Source organism: Polypterus senegalus, chromosome 11 (assembly GCF_016835505.1).
Source record: "Polypterus senegalus isolate Bchr_013 chromosome 11, ASM1683550v1, whole genome shotgun sequence".
In the NCBI taxonomy this organism is placed as follows: Eukaryota; Metazoa; Chordata; class Cladistia; order Polypteriformes; family Polypteridae; genus Polypterus; species Polypterus senegalus.
This window is the reverse complement of record NC_053164.1, coordinates 43,229,333-43,247,548: the sequence shown is the minus strand read 5'-3', so window position 1 is coordinate 43,247,548 and position 18,216 is coordinate 43,229,333.

The following is an 18,216-nucleotide window of genomic DNA, read 5'->3' as shown; positions in this document are numbered from 1 at the left end:
TCTCTTTCTAGGAACCTGATCCCTGGATTACTTGAGTCCAGTAAGTATGCCCTGTCAATTCCTTTGTTATTCTGAGTGAGTCTGTTTTCCAACTTTAGCCTTATAATCTTCCTTTTCTTCACTTCACTTTTTCCTTTTGTACATGCTGTATGTCCTTCAGAGCTTGAAAGTTCTCTTTTTCTCATTCAGGAGACCCTTTAGCTCTTTACTAAATCCAAGGCTTGTTTGGAAAGTAATGCACTGTCTTTGTGGGTACCACTGTGTTGACACAGAAGTTAATAATAGTCGGTGATGCAGCTACAGAGTCCCTCAATATTGTCCCCATGTGACTTGCACATTTCCCATTCTACTCAATCTTGTCAGTCCTCAGGTTACTGAACATACAGTAAGCAGTAAGTAATACATAATGTCTAGAAATACAGTATATTTTGTATTTTTATGACCAGAATTGCACACAACACTCCAAATACAGTCTTACTAATGTATTATACAGTGTCACACACGTGTGCATGGGAAGCAGCTGAAGGGCTTAGACAATACTGTTTATACATCTGCCCGGGGGGGGCGGGGTACACTGATGCTCTTTTTGAGTTCTCTGCAGGTCTTACCCGGGAAATCCCACCAGGAGCCGCCATTTCCAGGAAGGACACATCACTTCCGGTTCCGGCCCCAAGGATGATGTCACTTCCAGTTCTGGCCCAGAGGACGACATCATTTCCGCCCTCTGTGCTATAAAGCTCACTGCCTTTGCTTAGGCAGGCAGTTCTGTTTTGGACTCTGTTGTGTACAACTGTTATAATGCCTCAAAGACTTTTGCAGCCGGGAAACCGAATTAAGCGGGTGGCTGCCCCAAACCTTTCCGTCTCTGGTCTCCGCTTATTACAGTGGCGTAGCCGGCAGGATGGTGTCCCCGATGAACCCGGGACACGAACTTTCATGGAACCAGGTGGGTGAGTACCGGGGCCGAGTTTCGGGGGAAGGGAGTGCGCCGGAGGGTCAGGAAGGACGCGGTGCAGGCTCTGCTCCATGAGCATAACCCAGGGTTGACCACCCATCTCGTGGAGAAGGTAGAGGGGACCCACAGGCGTGGGCTGGCTTCTGGGGAACACACACAAGTGGCTCAGTATGCTCTCCTTGGCAGGAAAGCCGAGCTGCCCATCGGGACCAAGGTCCCTGTTAATGATGGGTTGTCCCCAGGCCGGCAGGTGAAGGAAATACTAAACTGGGAGTTTAACCCAAGCAAAGGGCTGTCAGAGCAGGCTATGGCTCTCTGGCAACAGGTGGGTGAGTGGCTACGGCCATTCGAGTTGACCCCCTTACAAATAGTGCAGCAAGTGGCCTGTTTTTTGCTGCTAAAAAGGCTACCCCAGGATTTTGCCCAGCCGGCCTGGGGCGAATTCCATTCTATGGACGAGCTGCTACAGCTCTTGCAAACCCAGAGGCCGGCTGTGAAACCTGGGAGGGCAGAACAGCCGCTCTGTGGACTACCGGGAGCTATGTCCTACTAAAGCAGTCCCTTCCACGAATCCAGAGCCTGTTCCGAAGTCGCCGGGCAGTCTGGCTTGCAACCTGTCGGGGAACAAGGCGGACCATAGGGGACAATGGCGGGTTGTTTGTGTGCCCTTAGCAATCCCTGGCGGATAAACATACGGGGAGCTTCTTATTAATGGACATAAATAACAGCGCTGTTGATTCCGCAGTAGCGTGTCTGTCGTTGCTCGCCGTTTTATTCTACCGCAACAATGGATTAAAAAAAAGACCAGTCTAAAATGTATACACGGAGATATCCGCGCATACAATACCGCCCGGTGTTACGTATGTCTCGGAGGAACCCTTCGACAGCTTACCGTGGCGGTGCATCCGGATCCTCCGTTTCCCGTAATCCTCGGGCGAGACTGGTCTGATAGTGACAGCGGTAGTTTAGAAAGCATTCCCCGAAAAACTTATGGCCTCGTTATAGATGACAACGATTCATCTCAAGCTGCTTCCACACCGTGTAATCAGCCGACAGGGAGTGGGGCGGTAGGCCAAGAGAATGACGAAGACACTCCCGGACCGTCGCGGGCTACTACGTCATCCACTAGCGCCCCGGCAGCAGGGAGGAGTCTCCGCCCCTTGAGGTCAGACCGACCCTCTCTCTGAGTTGCACTTTCAGTTTAGAGCAACACCGGCTTCTTTCAAGAGAGAACAGTGGAATGGCGACTCTCTGAAACACATAAAGAATGCAGTGGTTCGTTAACGGCCAACGCGCGCATTTGCCCATGCCACAGGGACCTCACTTTGTCATTGATAATGAATTGTTGTATCGGGTCGCTGAACATGAGGGGAAGGTCCGGAAGTTGTTGCTAGTCCCGCGGACCTACCGGCGGCAGGTTTGCGAGTTAGCACACTCCCACCTTCTTGGAGGCCATCTCGGCTCCGATAAGACATTAGAGCGAATTAAGCTCCGTTTTTTCTGGCGGGGATTAATGAGGAGGTTAGCGCTTTTGCATTTCCTGTCCGAGTGTCAACTGCGGCAAATTCCTAGGAGGACCGTGCTCCTCTGGTTCCCCTTCCCCTTATTGACGTTCCTTTGACAGGATTGGGGTTGATATAGTAGGACCCCTAGAACCCTCAGCCCGAGGATATAAATATATACTCGTCCTCGTGGATTATGCTACCCGATTCCCTGAAGCCGTTCCGTTGCGCTCGGCTACCACAAAAAATATTGCACGGGAACTAGTAGGAGTCTTTTCGCGGTAGGCATTCCTAGAGAAGTCCTGACGGACCAAGGAACGCCTTTTACCTCGGAAACGTTCAAGGAGACTGCCAAGTTACTGAAAATAAAGCATTTAAAACCTGGTGTATCATCCTCAAACCGATGGGCTAGTGGAGAGATTTAATCAAACTCTCAAGCAAATGCTATGTAAGGTAGTCAGCAAGGATGGGAGGAATTGGGACTAACTCCTCCCCCTTGTCCTCTTTGCATACCGGGAAGTTCCTCAAGCCTCTACGGGGTTCTCTCCATTTGAATTACTGTACGGAAGACAACCCCGGGGTTTATTAGATATTTTAAAAGAGGGCTGGGAAGGGGAGGCACAGCCCTCCACTAATATTTTGGAATATATCGCCCAATTGCGCGATAGATTTGATGCAATAAGACCGATTCTAAAAAGTCATATAGTGGAGGCGCAATCAGCACAGGCCCGCCTTTATGACCGTGGCACGACTCTCGGGAGTTCCAACCGGGGATCGCGTCATGGTATTGGTACCAACTTCTCACTCTAAACTGCTCGCATTGGCTAGGCCCCTACGAAATTAAGGAGAGGAAGGGATTGGTTGACTATTTGGTGAAACAGCCCAATCGCCGACCAGCTGAGCAAGTGTATCATGTAAACCTGCTGAAACCGTGGAAGGAGAGGGATCCCGATCCCTCCTCCGGACAGCCCTGCTCTCTCTTCGCTGAAGTAAGTTCCCTTAATTTCGGCGAGCAGCTATCCCCCAGACAGAAACAAGAGCTCGAAGCAGCTATCCGCTCTGTCCCAGAGGTGGTAGTGAACAACCAGGTCGGACCTCTCTGATTGCGCATACATATTGACTGACCGGGGTGATCGTCCGTGGCGACCCTACAGACTCCCGGAGGCAAAGAAAGTAGAAGTGGAACTGGAAATCAAGCGAATGCTGGCACTAGGAGTAATCGAGGAAAGTAGTAGTCCCTGGTCCAGTCCCATCGTCTTGATTGCTAAGCCTGACGGCAGTTGGAGGTTTTGCAATGACTTCCGTCGGCTTAACCAAGTTTCCCGATTTGATGCTTATCCCATGCCTCGCGTGGATGACCTCCTCGAGACTGGGACCAGCCAAATTCTTGACTACACTTGACATGACAAAGGGGTACTGGCAGGTTCCTTTAGCGAGTCCGCGAAGGAAAAACGCGTTTAGCACTCCTAGCGGACACTGGCAGTATCGTGTCCTTCCATTCGGGTTACACGGGGCGCCTGCGACTTTTCAGCGTCTGGTGGACAAAGTGCTCCGGCCCCATAACTCGTTCTGTGCTGCCTATCTGGATGGCGTGTCATCTATTCCAGCACCTGGAAGGAACACATACAGCAGGTCACAGCAGTATTACGGACACGGGGAGGCCGGGCTCCGAATCAACCCCAAGAAATGTTTCTTTGGATTGAGAGAAGCCAAATATTTGGGCTACCTAGTGGGCCGGGGTACTGTGAGGCCACAGTGTTCCAAGTTGCAAGCCATAATGGCCTGGCCCCGTCCACAAACCAAGCGGCAAGTCCAATCCTTTCTCGGTTTGGCGGGTACTACCGCCGGTTTGTGCCTCGCTTCTCGAGAGCGGCGCCTTGACCGATTTGACAAAGAAAAGAGCTCCTAATACGGTGGTATGGTCTGATAAAGCGGGGGCTGCATTCAGTGACTTAAAAAGGGCTCTGACTTCAGCACCTATCTTAATCTCCCCTAACTTCTCTCTCCCTTTTATCCTCCAGACGGACGCTTCGGACACAGGCTTGGGTGCCGTGTTGAGCCAAAGCGTCGACGGTGTTGAACACCCCGTTATGTACCTGAGCCGGAAACTGTTGGACAGGGAGACCAGGTACGTGGCGGTGGAGAAAGAGGCTCTGGCGATCAAATGGGCGGTGACTCAGCTGCGGTACTACCTCTTGGGTCGCGTGTTCACTCTGGTGACGGATCATGCACCTCTGAAGTGGATGGCCCTTCACAGGGAGTCGAATCCAGCGGGTCACGAGGTGGTTTCTTGACCTGCAGCAGTACAAGTATACGCTCGTTCATCGACAGGGGTCTCTTCATGCCAACGCCGATGCCCTCTCCGGGCCCACGACCTCGGTGCAGGTCGCCCGACCCGGCGGGTCTGGGCTGAGGGGAGTCTTGTCACACTGCGTGTGCATGGGAAGCAGCTGAAGGGCTTAGACAATACTGTTTATACATCTGCCCAGGGGGGGGCGGGGTACACTGACGCTCTTTCTGAGTTCTCTGCAGGTCTTACCCGGGAAATCCCACCAGGAGCCGCCATTTCCAGGAAGGACACATCACTTCCGGTTCCGGGCCCCAAGGATGAGGTCACTTCCGGTTCCGGCCCCAAGGATGATGTCACTTCCAGTTCCGGCCCAGAGGACGACATCATTTCTGCCCTCTGTGCTATAAAGCTCACTGCCTTTGCTTAGGCAGGCAGTTCTGTTTTGGACTCTGTTGTTGTACCTGTTATAATGCCTGAAAGACTTTTGCTGCCGGGAAACCGAATTAAACGGGTGGCTGCCCCAAACCTTTCCACGTCTCTGGTCTCCGCTTATTACAACAGTCTGAGCATTTTGTCCTAATATTCAGTTTAATTTTTACAATATAAATTAAAATTGTGTTTACTTTTTCAGTTGCTTCCACAAATTTTTTCAATGATGAGAAATACCACATAAATGTAAACTCCTAAATCCTTTTCAGTGCTTGTTCCCTGCAAGACAGTGTTTCCTGTGTTGAATTTGTAATCAACTTTCCATTTGCCTGCATGTAGCACTCTGCATGTTTCTATATTAATTTCATTTTACAGGTCAGGAGCCTCATGCATAACGCCTGAATGTGCATAGAACTCATACTAAAATAAAAAAATGCAGATGCATAAATCTGTGCGTACACCAACTTCCACGTTCTTCTGCTATATAAATCCCGGTCAGCATGAAAAGTAACACACATGCACGTGCCTGCTGTCCTGCCCCGTCTCTTCCCAGAATTACACCTCTTTGAATATGCCAATCAATATAAATAGCCCTTAAGCTCAGCATTCTGTGAAAAGACAATGGCAAAAGCACTGGAGAAAATGGTATTCGCTGAAATTCTTTTTTGTGCAGGCAAGGAAAAACATACTATTTGTTGGTTTAAACATAATATAAACAACAAAAAGAAGTTGATCAAGTGACATAGAGTGTCGGAGAAACTTGAAAGCTCAAGTTCAGAAAGTCGCACAGTGCCCGAAATAAAAAAGAACTGGTCAGATATCAAAGTCACTGTGAAAATGCGAGTCGTAGCCCACCGTCTGAGTGTCATATGAAAGTTTATTAGGGTACAGAGAAAAAAAAAATAGGCACACAGTGGGGAAAAAAGCACAAAATGTCAACTTTAATCTCGAAATTTCCACTTTAATCATGTAGTTTATTTCATCATTAAAGTATAACATTATAAACTTCATCTTAAAATCGTTTAATCATTTAATTTACTAGTTTCTCAAATCCCATCGTAACTAAAGTAGCATGTTAAATGTTTTGTTTTGTATTTGATCTTCTATGTGCTCTATGTGTGTGAATCACTACATGCTTCCGGGTTTCTCTTCCTCCGACAGGACACAGAATCCATTACATTCGTAATATTACAGCTCTCTGAATAATTAAAATACTGAGATGTATACATGATATCATTTTCATGTTGATAAGAGTTAAAGCATGTTATTAAACATGGGAACAAAGTGGTGCAGTGATTGTGTGCAACCTTTGATGAAATCATTTATTTTAGCAGTACCCAATCGCCACACAATCAGCTCTGTAACAGACGTTAAGCCATCTTTAAGCTTAGAACGCCAATTCTTCAAAACTTTTAAGGAACATTGAAATATTTTCGTAGTACATGTTTAATTATTCTATCCTTCCAGTGTCACGCCAGTCCCAGAAAGCACAGATCCTTGCTAGCGCAGCAACATTGTGTCCTCACATGTTTAATTATTAACAATATAGGTTATTTAAATGAAGTTAAAGTTTTATCTGTATAATATAATAAACATATTTTGCTTCATTTCACCTTAAAAATTATATCGTCATCATATGTAAATACGCGCTTTACAAAGTGACTCAGGTAGTGCAATATTATAACTGTAATGCAAGTTTACAGTGAGGTAATTGTACTTATAAGTACAAAGCATTCTACAAGGTGCAATTGATAGATAGACTGATTGAGTGCGTTTATAGTTCTTGTGATGAAAGAACCGCAAGGTCAGCACATGAAAGGCTCCGAAGCATTTGCCGTGTGAGAGCAGTTCAATAGACAGCATGGCTGAGGCAGTGTGTGCTTGATGCTGTATACCGATAATTCTCTTTCCGATCAATTGCTCTGAGTGGTGTAGTGAAAGTAATATGGAAAAAGATGATCTGCTCTGGCAACCCCTCACAGGAGCAGCTGAATGAAGAAAAAGAAGGTGCAGTGAGAGTAACAACGCTAAAGCAGCTATGGTATTTGGAATAGTTTGGCCATTCTGTGGACCATTACATTGTTACAGGATAATTACAAACAGATGCATTAAACTAATAAACAATATGCGGTTAATTTCAGTGTATTTATAAAGCCGCGTCGGGGATGTGGATCTAAAGAAAGGGTAACCACACATGAACAGTAGCACTGCTTTGATGCTGGGTGCCACTACTCTGCAAAACCGAGCGCAGAACTTGCATACGCCAGGGTATGAGCTACCATTGGATATTGTGTGTGGCTTTATGCCAAGTTTAGGTTTTTTGTGCGTACGCACCGTTTATACATGAGGCCCCAGGTCTTTTTGAACTGTGCTTCCTGCCTCCTCAGTACTTGCTGTCCCTCCAGCTTCACTGTCTGCAAATATGACTGTTTAAAAATTATACCAGAATCTTTTTCATTAAAATAAATTAGAGCAAGCAGTGATCCAAGAACAGACCCTTTTGGGATACAACTGATGCTGTCAACTCATCTTCTATGTACTCTTTATCTTCTGCTGATTTGATATTCAGTTTGGCAAGTCACTCCTAATGCAAAGTGTGTTTAGTTACAGAATTAATCTTTAGTGTGAAACTGTATCAAAGAGTTTTTAAAAGTCGATGAAAATTAAATCATATGGTACTTTACCAGTTGCCTGTTCGAAAAATTCCTGTTTGACAGGATCTTACTTTCGTAGACTCATGCTCATGTGAAGTTTGAAAGTTTTTTTTACCATGTTCATTTTTATTATGTATCTGATGTTTCTGGTGTTAATTATTTTACCATAACACTTGTGATGTCATAGGTTATTGTGTATAAATATGGCCGCATTTGTATTTTCAGGTTATTCCTCTGTGGATACAAAACTCTTTTCATAGAGCTGGTTATCTTTGAAATCAAAGTAGGCCCTTATGACTTTGTTTTGCCCTGTGGTTTCTGGTTCCCTGATTTTGTTTTTCTTCCAGGTATTTTTGGCCCCCGCTTTCCCCCTAACTACATCTGGCACTTTTCTTGCTCACAGTAATCCTTGACACCCAGCAGGTTATTATTTGGTGTATTATTTGAATACAAGAATTAGTCTAATTTTTTCCTAGTACAGTTTACAAAATTTTGCATGGTATAGAGTAAGGTTTGATAACCTGTAATTGCTATGATCTTTTTTATTTCCTTTCTCTCAGCCAGATGAGATGTAATGGTTAATAAATGGTTTATCAAGATCAGCCAGATGACCGGTACCTCTTTACATTGTAGTTATTATTTAAACTTTTACCCTCCAAATGCTGAGCACCACCATAATACAGTCAAAGAAAAAGACCAAAGGAAAGACCAAAATCACCCAAAAAACCTTACCCAAAACAATTGCTTAAACCATGTATTTTAAATCCATCTATTGCCTTTGTTATCATACATTTATGGCAATAAAACCGATTCTTAAAAAAGTACATAAATCAAAAACCTAAATCTAAAAAAACGAAGCAAAGATCAAAATCCAAACAATGTGAAACCAAAAGGATCAAAAGAAATCAAGATGTCCACATTGAAAAAGACCAAAGAGGAGTCAAGGAAAACATATACCAACAATAATTCCACAGCAAAAGTCAGTGGAAATGAGCTGTCAGGAAACTTCAGCCCAAAAGATCACAGAACCTGAGCGTGTTAAATTAATTAGGAACGTCAACCCTACAAAGCGTAAACACCAAGGGTATGGGAGTGGGTAAGAAATCAAAAACCAAAAATAAAATGTATAGAAAACAAAAGCACAGAAGCAAGGGAAATCGAGAAACATAAAGAAAAATATTAACAGACAAAATGCATAGTAAGTAAGGGTGGGAAGAGCTGCTGTAAAACACATGGACATATTCAAGGAGAAGCAGAATAGTGCAGGAGCAAAGTGTGTAGCAAATGTCCTCGTATGAAAGGACAACTGTATGTTTTAAGTAATCTTGTTAACATGCACAGTTAAAGTATGTGGTAACCCTAAACATGATCCTATTTTACATTTCACAAGCGTTAACTAAAATAAACTCAAAAAGAATTGTCTTTTTAAAGAAACAAAACATCTGCTTTTTGTTCAGTTTGCCTGAAGAGCTCATTTCATTAAGAATCTTATGCAGGATCTTCATTGAAAATGCATTCCAGTAATTGTTTGTAATTTGTTTTCAAAACAGTATTACAAATTCCATAACATTTCAGAGGATCAGGCAGTCAAAGGTTGGTTTTAGAAAACAGGCTGGGAAACTGAGTGGGCTTGAACCACGTACTGCAGCCAGCTTCTTGCTACAACTTCAAGAAATCATGATCCAAGTAACCTGCGCAAAAAACGTTTGACTGCTGGGGCATTGAGTTTTTTTTTCCTCTTTCTGTCTCTCATGTTTGCCAAGTTAGCTTTTTTTTTACTTTTAACTGAGTAAGGGGTACTCTTTTGATTTTGTTTGGAGTTTTTCCCTTTAAAAGAAAGGTTTGTCCTGATTCTGTGGATTTTTGGATCTTTGAGTATCACTGTGGGGTTTTAAAATTTCTGTAAGATTGAAAGATTTGCTTTGAGTTTGTGATAATTAACAGTTATATTACAGAAGTAGTTAAGATTTCAAGCCCTTTGGCTAAATCCTGTTTTACTGTTTAAGTGCAGTTTGCATTGTTTTAAACTTTCTGCTTATTATTTCTTTGATTTGTTTTAAGCACAAGGCTTTAAGGATTAGGTTTCATTTTGTTTGCATTATCTTGGATTTTTAATCATATAATAAGCTGTTGTAAGCAGTTAAATAATAAATTCAATTATTTTATTATTGAAATCAAGAATATTGCATGGTTTAATGGTTTTTGCCTTTAATCCCACCTCCCAGTTTTAAAAATATATGACCATTCTTATACTCCAGCTGTTGCGATTTACGTGACACATAATGGCAAAAAGGGGGTGCCAGCCTCAAAAAGTCCTAAACCAGACCACACCAGACCTCTCCAGACAGAAAAGCAGGCTTAACCTCAGGCAGCCTGACCCCAAACTCGACAGATAGGCTTCAAGACCTGAACCAATCAAATGGGATTCAGACTTTTAATGTCCCAAATCTACAAAGATATCCTTCAAGGGAGAGGAAATGGTAAAACCTCCCACTTAAAAGAGAAGGCCAATGAATGATCTTTATGAATTAACTGAAAAAAATGGAAAAGGCAAAATAAGGGCAAAAAATGATTTGTTTAAAAAGTCCAAATATGAAATCCAGAGACTCAATCCAAAGACTTAAGAAATAACAAAAGCCAAAAAATCCTAAGCAATTGCAGTAAATTTCTCCAACAGCAAAACATCTCTAAGAGATCTCAACTCAACTCAACCTGAATATAAAGGTGAAGGGTGGACCCTCAGTGGTGACATCACAGCAGCACCACTTCCTGAAATTTTATTTTAAAGGGACAGGTTTACTGTATAACTGTGCGGAGAATATTTATAAACAGTGTGGGAGAATTTCTAAGGGCTTAAAATATATAAAAATAACCACGCAAACATATGGTTTCTACTTTGCGGATTTTCACCTATCGTGGGGGGTTCTGGAACGCAACACCCGCGATCGAGGAGGGATTACTGTAATCAAAAAAAGTTTAACCACAAAGACAAAATACCAAATTTAGGGGACCTCTCTCCTTAGACTCAACATGACCGAAAACAAGGCACAAAACTAAAGAACCAAGAAAAACATGTTGACATAAAATAAAATGGAATATATTTCATAAACAAAAAATATTTAACAATACATTAAGCACACAGAAAATATATTTAATAAAAACATTTACAAATCAAACAAAAGATAACAAAAATGCTAAATTAAAAAGGCGCTTGAGTCTTAAGAAATGAAACACTGACTGTGGCATAACAAGTTTAAAGCTGTTAAGAATGACTCTGTAGCTTTTTCCTGTTTTGTGTAACTCCTTGATGGCATGTTTATGATGTTCTTTGCTGTGTATTTCTGGTGGAAGTTTTGTTCTTGCTTGTGTCTTCTGCTTTTCTTTTGATTTGTGGCTACACTTTATCACTTTATTTTCTTTTATATGTTACTTAACCCCATGTAGAGAACTACTAAAATCACATGGCATTGACTTTTTGAACTGAAGACAGGACTCTTCACTAATGAATGAAAGAGAGAGATGGATTTTCACTTCAAGAATGCAATGCCATGCGACTTTTGTTTGCAATTTATGTCCTAATTTTTCTAGAAGTATCTATTTAACAATATTTTAGCAAAAAATTCACATTTTGCACGTTTTGAGCCACAACTAGGTAATTGACATGAGGATTATGCAACATTTGATGTTTCACAGCATTAGTCACCTTGGGCTTCTATTATACCTTATACAGTTTTATTGCCACTATGCATAAAAACATGAGAATAAAAATGATTCTCGTTTATCATTACAAAGTAAATGTGGTAACATTTAAAAAATAATTTTGGGTGGAGTATTCCTTCAAGTACACCCTTCTTAGTATTTTTAAATGTATTGATTTATTTTTTTAATAATTGTATCCTATAATACTTATGGTTTAATGTATTTTACTTGTTGGTTAAGCATACAGTATATGTAGCATTTTGTGAAAACATAAATAGAAAACTTTTCCAAAAAACTTAATAAAAATTGCTTTTTTTCTTAACAGTTATTTTTTAGATTTATGTTTGTCAATGGAATGTTTCAACGTACACTTAATAGAGCTGTAAAGCTTTAGATTGTCGTATCTATCTGTTCTCCATTGCATTAGGATACCACAAAAAAAGGGTTACCACGTTTGTGATGAAACTCTTCAGTTGTTATAACCTATTAAAAAATCACAGCTGTTTGAAAGCCAAGGGTTGGGGTATTCCATGAAGCATGTTTATCAGATAAAGACTTGACTACATAAATATATCGGTTCCACAAACTCAAAGCATTTCTTGTTACATTAAGATCAGCTTAGACAACCCATGATTATGTACACTCTTGTGAAATACAATACAATAAAATACAATTTATCTTTGTATAGCCCAAAATCACACAAAAAGTGCCGCAATTGGCTTTAACAGGTCCTTCCTCTTGACAGCCCCCCAGCCTTAACTCTCATAAGAAGACAAGGAAAAACTCCCAAAAAAAAACCCTTTTAGGGAAAAAATGGAAGAAACCTTGGAGAACACAGTTCAAAGAAAGACCCCTTTCCAGGTAGGTTGGGCGTGCAGTGGGTGTCAAAAAGAAGGGGGTCAATAAAATACAATACACAAAACAGAACAAATCCTCAATACAGTATAAGATTAAAATATTACAAGTACGGAGCAGAATTTAACAGTAGATAATATCACATAATATAATTTGGAATTGTTTAAAGTCCTGGAGACCTCAGCCATCAAGCGGTCTCCCCCATTTGGCCATTCCACAGCTGAAACAGCGCTGGGCCAGCCAGTCCGATGAAATGACCCCTCTTTCTCACGATTCCTGCAATCCTCCATCAGGGATGACTTTACCTTAGGCAGGCAAAACAACTTGGCAGGTGGGCCGTGGCACCAAGTGCTACATTTGAGTACCGAGAAGAGAAACAGAATAGGTGAGGGTTAGTATCAAATTATAACTATCATGTTACTTATGTTTTTGTGCTAATGACTAACAACAGGGATGCAGTCTGTACAGTTAATCATCAGCTCTAGTCAAGATATGCTAAACTGAAGTAGTGAGTCTTCAGCCAGAATTTAAAAGCAGAGACCGAAGGGGCATCTCTTATAGTAGCAGGCAGACCATTCCACAGTTTAGGGGCCCTGTAACTAAAAGCTCGACCTCCCACTGTTATTTTATTAATCCTTGGAATCATAAGCAGACCGGCATCTTGAGATCTTAATGTGCGCTCTGGTTTGTAAGTCATGATAAATTCAGACTAGTAAGCCAGACCTTGGCCATTTAATGCTTTATATGTTAAAAGGAGGATTTTGAAATCTGCCTTAAACTTAACCGGGAGCCAGTGTAAGGATTTAAGAAGTGGAGTTATGTGTTCATATTTTCTTGTTCTTGTAATAATTCTTGCAGCACCATTTTGGATTAACTGGAGGCTGTATAAAGATCAGTTTGAACAACCAGTGAACACCTCATTGCAGTAGTCAATCCTACTAGAAATAAATGAATGAATTAATTTCTCAGAATCTTGTTTATTTAGAAAGCGCCTTAGTTTCCCATCATTTTTAAGATGGAAGAAACATGATTTGGACTACTTTGTAATATGCGATTTAAATGACATGCTAGAGTCAAAGATAACTCCTAGATTGCGGGCTGATTCAGTAAAATGAATGGTGATTCCAACTGAGTTGACAAAATATTGTTGTGATCAGCGTCATTCCATCCAGCAATTAATATCTCTGTTTTATCTGTGTTTAAAGACAAGTAGTTCTCATCCATCCACTCTTTTTATTCACCAACACAACTAATTAAAGACAACATCGGAGAAACTTCATTTGATATAAATGAAAGGTATAACTGGGTGTCATCTGCATACAAGTTAAAATTAACATTATGTTTTCTAATGATAGATCCCAGTGGAAGCATGTAAAGTGAAAACAATAAAGGGCCTAGTACTGAGCCCTGTGGGACACCATATTGAACTTCTGTGTATAATGACGGAGTGCTGTCAGCACATTTCTGTACGTATTGGAATTGATTTAATAAATAAGAACTAAACTAAGTGAGTTAAAGTGCCTTTAAGGCCAACATCATTTTCTAGCCTATGTAGTAAAATAAAATGATCAATGGTGTCAAATGCTGCACTTAAGTCTAACAACATAATTACAGTGGAGTTTCCTTCATCAGAGGATATCAGAATGTAATTTACAACCCACGTTAGTGCAGTTTCTGTGCTATGACCAATACGGAAACCAGACTGGAATTTCTCAAATAAATTGTAATGCATAAGGTGTGACTGAAGCTGACTGGCGACTACTTTTTCTAGTATTTAGAGAGAAAGTGTAAATTTGAAATAGGCCTATAATTATTTAGTATGTGTGGGTTTAGGTCTGACTTTTTAAGTAATGGTTTAATGACTGACACTTTTAGTGCATCAGGTACTGTGACATGCAATAATGAACTATTGATAATGTTTAGAATAGGCACTGCAAGAACATCCACCTCACTTTTTACTAGTTTTGTTGGCAATGGATCTTGGGAACAAGTAGTGGGTTTCATTTTAGAAATTAAAGTTAAGACTTCCTGCTCAGTTACAGGATTAAAATTACTAAAGTGCTGAATGCTTGTACTGTGACGCTGAGAACTGGGATCTTATATTTTTAATTTTCTTATTGAAGAAGTTCATAAAGTCTGTACTGCTAATATCTGTTGGTAATTTGCACAGTAGACAAACTGAGTTGATTTAATTTTCAGTTTGCCTAATTGCTATCAGGTTCCTAATGCGGTCCTCCAATTCGCGTATTTTCCCAACCAACTCTAAATTAACTAAACACTTTTGGCAGGTGAAGGTGTCTGCACTGTTGGCCAGAAAACTTGAACTGTACATGCTGCGGGACACACAACATATAAATGTGCCCTCAACGGGCAGAGAGCAATAGAACTTATTTTAGCGCTGATATCATCTTCTCCATTTTTGTAGTTACTTCGGTGCTTTGGCGCTTTCCGCGTTCAGCTGAATCACTTAGAGACCATCGGCTTTAAGTTTCCACCACTCGCTGAACGATCGACTTTGATTTCTCACTGCCGGTTATTTCTCCTGGTCAGCTGTCGGCTTTACTTCAGTTGAACTTACTCTGGTGTTTGCAAAGGGCTATGTGCCTGTATCTAAGTGGTCCCAAGAGGCGATCATCAAGAACATGTATTTAGGCTCAAAAAGCACAGAAGAGAGCACATCATCATCAGATTGAGAACTTGTGACTTTAGGAGTAAAGCTGATAGGATGCATGGTGTATTATGTACTAACCTGGATAAATGTAAAGTTTTACCTAATTGTTGTAAAACAGAGGAACATATAAATGAGTCTTTTCGGAAGATGAATAGGTAATACTTGATCTATAATAAGGCAAAAAAGAAAAGAGAGGCAACATCACAATCTATAGCAGATCTACTAAATGCCTAAGTGCATTACGGTTCTGAATTTGTGCATTGCATAATAAAATGTTAATGACATTATTCAAATGAAAAAAGTGTCCTTTCATAAATGTACTAGTTTGTGAATGTGAAGCACTTAGAATAATTATCTGTTCAGCAGCAATGTGAGTCATGTGAAACACACTTGACAACAAGTGGGAATTACATAGAAGAACATACAGTAGTTCAGAATTTCGATAATATATATTTGGTAAGGCTTCTTAGGTGTTGATAACACTTAAAAAGCATCAGTAAAGTGATTGTTCATCTGTGTAATGAGGACTAGTGAAATAATTTCACTTTGGAGTGACAAGAAGTGTCTTAAGTGAGACATATTTCTCATGATATTGCATACTTCAGTAATAAGACCTGGGGATCCTTCATATTCATACGTAATTTTAAAAGCATATCAAAGGCTCTTCTGCCTTCAGTGCACAGAGATGAATAGCCTGTTTACTGATAGTTTATAACTGTATTTAAGATGAAAAGAATCTTGTGTCTTGTGAATAAGGATAAATGAGTAATTGATGCATTTTTACAATACCTAAACTAAATGTTGCCATACATTTATATGCAAACCTATTTTGTGTATTTTTAACCTAAAAGAAAGCTGCAGCGTCTGTCACTGGTGGGGTGTCCCAACTTTGAACATTATTCATTCAAAGTAGTTTGCCCTGATCAGAATAATAGATTGCACAGTACACCTGGCCAATATTCCTGTGCATTGCTGCTAAGTAACAATTTGTATCTTACATAGTTGGCCTCTAATGAGATTAATGGTGCCAATATCAGCACAAGAGCTCGATCTATTGTGCTCGTGATGTTTGGGAAGACTAAAAACATCATCTAGTATCACTGATAAAACTTTGGACACATTCACCTCACAGTTTTGTTTACCAGAAACTTAAAAAAACAAAAAGCCTCCTGTATTGCGTGATGGCTAGAAGACTGTTTCTGCGCCAAGTATATTCTTTGAACCTCCCAATACACCGTGGCCTTTCCAAGATTCTCTGCACCACCAACGCTGTACAGAAACACGCCAGATGCAATGAAAAGCAAGCTGATGCAAATCGTTTGTGTGATGGTCAGGCTTTTGCTGCGGTGAGTTGATTTGGCCATGTAAGGCTTCCACTAATTGAATTGAATTTTTTGTAAATATATAGTCCTCAGGAAATGCCAACGGGTTTGTACTGTCCTCTAACAATATTTTTTTATTGGTTGTGTAAAGCCCCAATGTACAAACCATCAGATAGGCACGCCATGGATGAACCCACAGGGGTTGACTTTTTTGCATTGAAACTAACCAAAAACATCTGTATGCAAATCATCAGTACGAGTACCAGACCGTACTGGACAGTTTTTATAATGAGTGTTTCGATTTTACTGCCAGATCCTCAGTTTCAAACCATTTTCTCTTTTTTACTATCTTACTAGTGAAAAAAGAAAATTTATGGACTATTATAAGAATACTAAGAAATTAAAATTCTGCTAATTACTAAGGTGTAAAACAGACTCCATTCGGTATGTGCTACTCTATATTGTTATACAATATACAAAGTGTTTTGACACGTATATCAAAAATGTTCAAGTGGCTTTCATTCCAGTCATTATTTGTGCTGTTGATGTAAAAACTCTATGTAGTACACATTCACCCATCTCAATAAGATTTTTAAGGAAAGCAACACAGTATGCTTGATCCTAAAAGGTCTTGAAGTGTGTCATTTTTTTCGTATGCATATTACTTTGAACATCTTTGTACTACTTAGTGTTACATGTGTGCTGATAACAATTTTACCTTCATGGAACACACTTTTTAACCATTTTTTTATTACTATACATCTCCCTTCTGCCTGTGCTTGGCAAAAAAGAGCATTGGTGATAAATGGGGTAATAATTTAAATGTGAAATACAGTACTGTTAATTCACAGCATTTTAAGTGGACAGTCTTTTAAATTTTAACCACTTTAAAGAATATATAAGATCAATGCAGCAAAATTGGATATGCTCAAAAAAGTCAGAATCTTTTCGTGAAATTCTCATCTATCTGAGGTTTTATGAACTTTTAGGCCACAACACTGTGGCTAAGATTCATCTCTACCTTGAAATGGAGCAGACAAAGAAATTACACTTCGTTGCTTCAGCTCCAAGCATGATTTTACCCAATATTCTTTGGTGAAGCCAAAACCTGCTGAAATCAGACTGCCCTGTTAAATTAAGTAAAGATTACTAATTAATGAACAGTTTGTTGTGATAATTTATACCAAACCACTAACAAGGAGTTTCATTTTGTTGAACTGTCAGAATCCTATACAGTCTACCATAACTTACCATATTTTAGCCAACGTTAGAATCAAATCGCTTATAGAGATCAGCTCAAACATTTTAGTCTTTCTCAGACAGCTAAAATAAAAAAAACAAATTTAACAAAAAATCAAATATGGAAGCAGAATCGAAAGCAGGGTAACACACCATGGGAGTGATCAGTTACAGGCTGTAAGTGGAAAAAGGAGTGAAGCCAGAAGTAGGCAAATTGATCTAAAAAAGAATGAAACCTCAAACTGTCTTGGACAGATGATTTTCAAGGACTAAAAATTCCTGCATGTTTTATTATTTTTTTTCTAGAATTGATGGTGGGTCTTGATCAATGGAACTGATATTTCAATTTTGGAATCATCCTGATGGAGTACCTTCTTATATAATGGTAAATTATTTGTATTAATGTAGTTTTTATTTTGGATAGAAGCCTTCCAGGGTTGAAGAACCTGTCATCATTTCAAAGGGTTAGCTGGGAGTACAGCCAGACGTTTTCTTTATTCAGGTGGAGTATGTCAAAGGATAGAAAGAAGAGAGCTTGACAGGATTCCTATGCATCCATGAAAGCCTGGAAAACCTTAAAATTAGCAAAATGATTTTCCA